This window comes from Phasianus colchicus, chromosome 5, assembly GCF_987193195.1.
Source record: "Phasianus colchicus chromosome 5, bPhaCol1.hap1.1, whole genome shotgun sequence".
In the NCBI taxonomy this organism is placed as follows: Eukaryota; Metazoa; Chordata; class Aves; order Galliformes; family Phasianidae; genus Phasianus; species Phasianus colchicus.
The window spans coordinates 46,834,140-46,841,562 of NC_143440.1; the positions used below are offsets into that span (position 1 = coordinate 46,834,140).

The 7,423-nt window shown below is 38.2% G+C and overlaps 1 pseudogene; it reads right to left on the reverse strand.

Annotated features, from left to right (window-relative positions):
* Positions 1-2,100: 2,100 nt before the first annotated feature.
* LOC116228760 (alpha-1-antiproteinase 2-like) lies at positions 2,101-4,692 on the reverse strand (annotated as a pseudogene).
* Between the last annotated feature and the right edge of the window lie 2,731 nt (positions 4,693-7,423).

Below are 7,423 nucleotides of genomic sequence, written 5' to 3' on the forward strand. Positions count from 1 at the left end.
CAATCTCTCTTTCCACTCCCCAGTCCTGTAACTGCTCAAGCCAACCTGCTGCTCTAGGTTGTGAAATTTGTCAACTGGAAGAAAGTTGTGATGATGCCCCATGTGCTGATAGATACTTCCCAAAACCAGCATTCAAAGTCCCCCTATAGGAAGCCAGATTCTTGGCAGAAGCAGCAAAGTGCCCTGTTCCTTTCACTCCAGTGTGAAAGCTCCCAGAGTAGCTCTCCTCCTTCAGCTCCTTGTTTCTATTCTCAAAAAGCAAAGGCCTGGGAGGCAAATGAGGCAGGAAATTGCTCCATGTGTTATTTCCTGATGCCTCTACTCTATCCCAGCAACCATGGGAATTTTTCTAACCTCTTTCTCTTTAGCAATAGGTCTGGAACCTGTTTTTCTGCCACCCTGCTCTGATAAAAATCTCACCATCCTGCCTTGTAATCAGTGCTGGTGCACCAATTTATCAGGGTGGGATCTCACTGGAACTGCTCCCAGATCTTTTTGAGTTCATATAGATATTGCAGAGCAGGCTGCCTCACACCATAGCAAATTATCTTTGATCTCAACACTGTAAAATCTGCTTCTTTTACTATCCCCCAGTCCACTGAGAGATGGTATCACTCCAGCATAAGCAATAGCTCAGGGCTTCCATGGAGTTCTTGCTGCTTGGAGCAAAAGGACTCCTCTTTACAAACAAGATAGGAACCTCCAAATCTATTGACTTGAAAGCATAGCTGTCCCCCATACACTAAGCCCATGATAAATACACCAGTGGGTCCCAGTAAAGCACCTCTGTGGCTGGACCAAGTTCTTGAGTACAATTCAGAAGGTCAAAGCCATGTTAGCAATGGGGAGTTGTTGATGTGGGGCTTGCATAGCCTTCTCAGTGCTTGCAGAACATCGCCAGAACAACTGTAGTACTGAGCAATGTACATTCTAGAGCATCATTTTCCCAGGGCCAGGGACTAACCTTCACTTGCAAAACATTTATCCAGGGCCAGTATGCAATGGCATGAATCAAAGGGTGTAGTGAAGTGGGAGAACAGCTTTCAAAGCAGGTGTCAGACTCTCCTTGGGTCTGTAACTGCACAATGAAGAGTTTGTTATACAGGTCGACAAGACCCAGTGCTCCTCTGCAGTAAGAGTGGGAGATCTGCTGACCTGCAATGGAAGAAAGAGTTTATGTGATTTCTGAAAATACGTTTTATTCTAGAAAGTACATAAGGAGAGAATGTAAAGAACTTCAGTCTCCATATAAGAAAATATGGACTCCTTTAAGACTCTTTAGAACGTATTTACAGCCACCGTGCTATGTTAATAAGTGTGACTGAAAGTCTGTGTTGATTTTAAAAGATTTGTAAAAAGAGACTGAAGACAGTGAGAGTTAGTGATGAGTTTAAATGCATGCTCATTTTATTCATCAGCCATAGCAGTAGTTCGTGGACAACATTGTTGCAGGACGATTCTTTGACAGTTTATACTTAATGTTGCTGTCTTTCAACATTGTTTGATGACACTGTGGACTAGAAAAAGACACAGTGCTACAGTAGAACCAGTCTGTTCTCTTCAGAATTTTCTTTTTTATTTTTAAAGTCTTTTTAGAATGACATTGACAAAGAGTTTGATTGAAGGATAACAACAACTAACTAGGCAGCAAAGAGATACATAAAGGAGAAAGAACTCTGTAGGGACTACCTCTGGTGACTACTGATTTCTGCAAGTCCCAGGATAGAAATAACTGCATTATAAGTGGTTTGTTACCCACTGGAGCAAAGCTTGTGTTGAATAACTCAAAACTGAAAGTGGTCTAACAGAACTGCTTAAAGAGAGAAAATATTTATTGAAACAACAAAATTCCTAAAAAGAATCTCTCTTCCAAGGAAAATATGTAAAATTTCTTGATAACTTGAATTACTCAGCAGTGGAAAATGTTATATTTTTAAACCATTCATTGGTTTGTTTGTTTACCTATTTGCTACTGAAAATCTTCATTTAATTCTAAATATTTCTCAACCAGTGAACAGTCATAGCAGAATTAATCAGCCCAGTGTGCAAACATGGCTGCCATTTTAACTCATACCAAATGCACTTCCAGTAACCCAGCAATTACTTCAATGTAGGACCGACAATTTTCCCCATGAAAAGTGTGGTGGTGGTTGCTTTGTCAAAAATCAACACAATGAAGGGTCTGTTAAATTTGGTGGTAATATGAGGAAGTGAAACTTTGGTAAGGATTATCCTGCAGCCTCAGTTCCAGTCTCATCAACTTTCAGCAGAGCCTTATGAATTGCCTGGAGGAAAAAGGAACAAATGTTGTGGAGTGGCTATACAGAACCACAAACAACAGCAAACAGGAGGTGAAGATCACCTCTTTTCTTATGGGATATTTAGGAGAGAAAATAAATAATAAAATTAGGTGGACCAAATTCTCTTGTAATAGTGAATCCCGAATAAATTGCAAGGAGTGTTTTCCTTGGCAGGACTGAATGAGGAGAACTTGGTGAGAAGACTCAGGCTCACCAGTGGGACGACAACTGTTGTTTATTTTCTTAAATGGTTTGGACTTCCACTAGCAATACTTTATCAATTGTTCCAGGGTTTATGGAAGCCCTTGAACATAATCATGAGATTTACTTATAAAATTGATCAGAAACACTAACAGCCACCCCATCACTAGATATGTCCATCCACTTACTTGTGAAACTTGGAGTATACAACTGCTGCTAAGTCCAGACAGATCAGCATTACCAGAGAATACATCGGTAATCCCCATTTCCATGAAGAAATCTTTGACATCATAAAACCCATTAAGGGAAATCCTTGGTAAGTGCAGATGTAATCTTCTGTTGAACAAAGAAAACAAAACGGTGGTGAAGCATGATAGTCTTGTTTCAGCCAGAAGGCTGGATAGTGTGCAGTTCAGTGACAGTTGGTAGTATTCTTCTACTTCCTAATTTGTTTGCTGGTAGCATTTATATGTGGACAGCCAGGGAGATGCCCAAATCTATTTTGTTGTTCAGTGTCCTTGTAAGGTAGCTCTTCCACCTCACAAGAGAGATCCCAGTCATACTACTGTTAGAGTTAACATGATGCAGCGTGAGAGTGACTACTGTTGTAGTCACTACTGTTATGGTCACTCTCACACTGCATCATGTTAACTTCAGCACATTCATTTCCATTCACAAAAAAAAAAAAATCATCCTCATAGGTGTTTGCAGAATCAAAAGAATTTTCCCAGGCAGCTAGTGAGGAGAAGGAGACAATGTTGTACTTGATCATATAAATATCATAAAAATGACTAATATAAATCAGACCACACGTGAGAAAGCTGAGAAACTGTTTATGGGAGAGGAATATTACTAGATTACTATTACATACTGCTGAACACAAAATTTAACATTTAACTGGGCAGTAATTTTAGCATAAAGTCCTGTCTTGCTGAAAAACAACCAAAGCTTGATCAGGACCAGCTAAGAGAATCTTGCTTCTATGGTAGCCATACTTCCCCATTTCTTTTTTCTTTTATGTTACCTAAATGCACCTACTTTAAGACTTGGCCACAGGATTATGTTATGCTTTTCTTGCTCTTCCACTTTCCCATGTTAGGGGATGTGCCAAACCGGATGCACACTGACTGCCCTCAGCCTGATGTGAAGTTCTTCAAAAGAATGAAGGATTCTAGCGTCAAAGCAGGGCTTCAGAAGCACAGATCCTCAGCCTGGGTCCCAAGATTATAATAGATCTATCATTGTACTAGAGATCCCAGCAGTGCAAGGATGTCAGTCCCCTAATAGATTGACTGGCATAGCACCAACATTTCAGAAACATCCTTAGCTTCTATCTCCCAGACCAGTGACACTCAAGCTATGAGGTGTCCATGGCTATGAGGCAGCCAACTAGAGTGAGATTTCTCCACATACAAATTTTGGACAAACTGGCAAAAATCAAGTAATTTCTCAACAATCAGATACTTTGCAAGTCCTTCACAGCTTAGATCTTTCCCTGCAGTTCCTTTGTTTTTCTTTAAAATCATCCATTGGAATATAATATTTTATATCTTACCTTTAAAATAAATGTAGTTAACAAGAACCAGTATAGTATTTGCATCAAGATGAGCAATTAATTCAGGAACTTCCCCCTGGCTTTTCTCCTTTACATAGTTGTTGATTTGCAACTTAGCTTCTTCCGGTTTATGATAATTAGCAGAAAAAAATATGCATCATAAAATTGTTGAATATTTTGTAAAAACATATCCTGTAGTTCATAACCAATAGCTGGGAAAACATTTCCTATATCTAATGTGATGTTATCAGTACAGTTCAGTACTGCTAAAACTTTATGAAAATTTTCGTGTATATTATGTATGTGAGTCTCAGTCAGACTGTCAAAGCCCAGTCCTTCAAAAACTGGGTCAGGGTGGTTGACTTAGCACCAACAGCCAACATGGCAAAGGTAGTGGAGATGCTGATGGGAGAAAAGAAAATATTTTTATCATCTTCTTTTGATATAGTCTGCTTGTAAAATCTAAATGCAAAATCTGAGTATTTGGAGCCTTGCTTTTGACAGTTATGCTTTAATATATTTTCTGTTCCATCAAGTAGATCTGTATTATTGACTTTATGGCAAACATTTTCACAGTGATATTGTGTGACAACACAGTCCAGCAAGGAATAAACACAGGTACAGGTGATACTTCATTTTCTTTTCAAATCATTCTGTCATAAAATAAACAATCATTAGATGAGCACAAGGTAATGATGAGCTTGGTGGTAAGAAATAATGAATAGTTTGTCATGATAAATATTATATAGCACAACTGTAAATATCCAACATACATAAAATATTTAAAGTAGGCAAGTAAATAATATTGTGTCATTAATAAATTCAATCAAGATCTTGAGAAAAACATCAGATTCAATAAAATCATAATTTCTACTGTAACTGCTCTGGAAAGATAATTTTCTTCGCTAGTGGTAATGAAAGTGTAGAGTCAAAGTCCATAATAATCTCTATTAATAATAATATTTTATTTCCTGGATCATATAGGGTACAGCTAAACGAACCACACTGCTATGAAGTAAACAGGTGTGTGGGTTTCAAAGACTTTTCATACTCCAAAGTACTGCCTAAATGCAATTTGGAAAACACAAAGAATCTCAAGACAGTTCACAGTCAGCTATCATAGCTATTCAGTGCACCCTAAGTTCACACTCCTGTTTACTTCATCATTGCTAACTCATGGCCAGTCATTGGCCACAGCTGATAAGTGAAGTGAAGATGAAAGCTTCACATAAATCTACATAAAGTTCAAAGCAAAATACAAGGCAAAACCCTGGAAGAAACTGATGCTATGGCGGCAGGGCACTCAAAACTGAGTAAAAAGATATGGGAAATATGAGACAGTGAGGGACTTTTTGGAACAGAGAGATCCTCTCTTTCAGAGTTTGCAACAAATGTTTCTAACTTGTTAAAGAGACTGCATCTCTCACCTGGTAGCCTGATAGCCGCAGGTGTATAGGATGCGTGGCTCCCTCTAGAGCAGCAGGAAGTACCTGAGTCCATGAAGACAAATGGAGCACACATTCCATTCAGAAATCAAAGGACATTCTAGAATAATCCCCTTGGAAATGGGGGTTTCTTCTTCTAATGATGGCATGAAATGCTTCACACAAGCTTCCAGTCCTGCAGAGCAGCTGGAACAAGTCTCTAGTTAACTGAATTTAATTCTCTATTTTGTGGAGGTATCCCCCATCAAATCTTTTCAGAATTGAGAAATCTATGAAAATAAGCTTCTTTACCTCACAGATTTGACATAAAATCTTTTCTCAAGCTTTTCTACTGTTATGATTACTCTTCCTGCTTCCAGTCAAAAGTCTATTAGAATTCTTCTCTTCTAGGAATTTATTTCCCAAATTCTTAATAAGGTGAGGTCCTGTTGGTCTTTTGTTCATTCCCAGATTCACTCTACCTACCTTCTAAACAAGATCTAGGTAAAGTTTCTGTTAGCTCCTGGACTCTTGATGATTAACCAGTTTATTTATTCCTCCATTTGTATGGTGGTTTTTACTGTTTTGTTGTTGTTGTTGTTGTTGTTTTGTTTTGCTTTGCTTTGTTTTGTTTTGTTTTTTTGGTCTTGGTTTATTTTGTTTATAGGCAACATATATACTAAATCTATGATCTTATATTTCCTGGAATCTGAATATGCTCATCTTATTTGACCACTGCTGTAGTACTGTGTGTACTTAGAAAAGCAGAAGCCCTGCTGTAGTCAGCAGACCACGCTTTTCTCCATACTGTTATTTGTACTGTTAAATCATCTGCTTAATTTCCATTGTTAAATATTAAACAGACCTGATAAAGCACAGAGCAGAATAACAACAACAGAAAGACGGGATGCAGATGGAGGTGAGATGAGAGGAGAGCAAATATTGATTACATAGTATTTCCAAAGATAGTTTCTGCAATTTAGTCAAGCCGAAGAATTTTTGAAGAAGTTTTCTCTTTCCTTCTTTTTCTCCTTTATCTTTGTACTTATTTCCTCTAATTCTAGCTGTAAAAGGTCACAATCACAGAGGCTGTTTTACTCATCAAAGCCTGGGTGAATGAAAGGTCATGGTTGTCAAGGACAAACTGTGCTACAGTATGGATATACACCTCTTGTTTTCTTTTCATTTGGGAGGGTCTGTAATTACTGTCTAGTTTACAATGATGTTGGGCTACATTTTAACAAGGCACTTCCATTTATTTATAACAGGAAAAATAAGATGCAACATCAATTTTAAACTAAAATGTTGTGTGCCAGGTGTGACCTGCAGTGCCATGAGCCAGTAACAGTCCCACCTTCCTGCTAGTCACAGTTTCAGCTCTCAAACTATATCATGAAACCACGTTAACTGGATAGATAGTGGTCATTCCTCTACTGTACTAGATCCTGCTTCTTAATTATTTGTAATGGGAATAAAATTCCAGAATACTTAAATAATCAAAGATGCGTTGTTTACTACTGCTGATAATTAAGACCACAATCAACTTGCTACAAATTCTACATAGCTATGTAATCTATGTTATTGTCGTGCACTTCATGTATATTCCACACCCCATCTCACACTTCAGCATCTTTAGGAGAAATCTAACTATATTTCATGCATTTAATGACATTTTGCAAACAGCTTCCTGACAGTTTCTTTTGTTTCAACCTTGCTGTTTCTGGAGACCGAACGGTGGGTGTGAGCACAGTGAGGCAGTGGGTGGGGCGTTTCAGCAGTGGCAACAATGACAGCAGGTCATCTCCATTGGTGCAGATTTTTATGAGCATGGCATACAGGCTCTTGTAAACCTTTGGCAAAAACACATAGCTAATGGTGGTGATTATGTTAAAAAAAAAAAAATAGACTTTGTAGCTGAGAATTTTCTCCATCAAATAGTATTA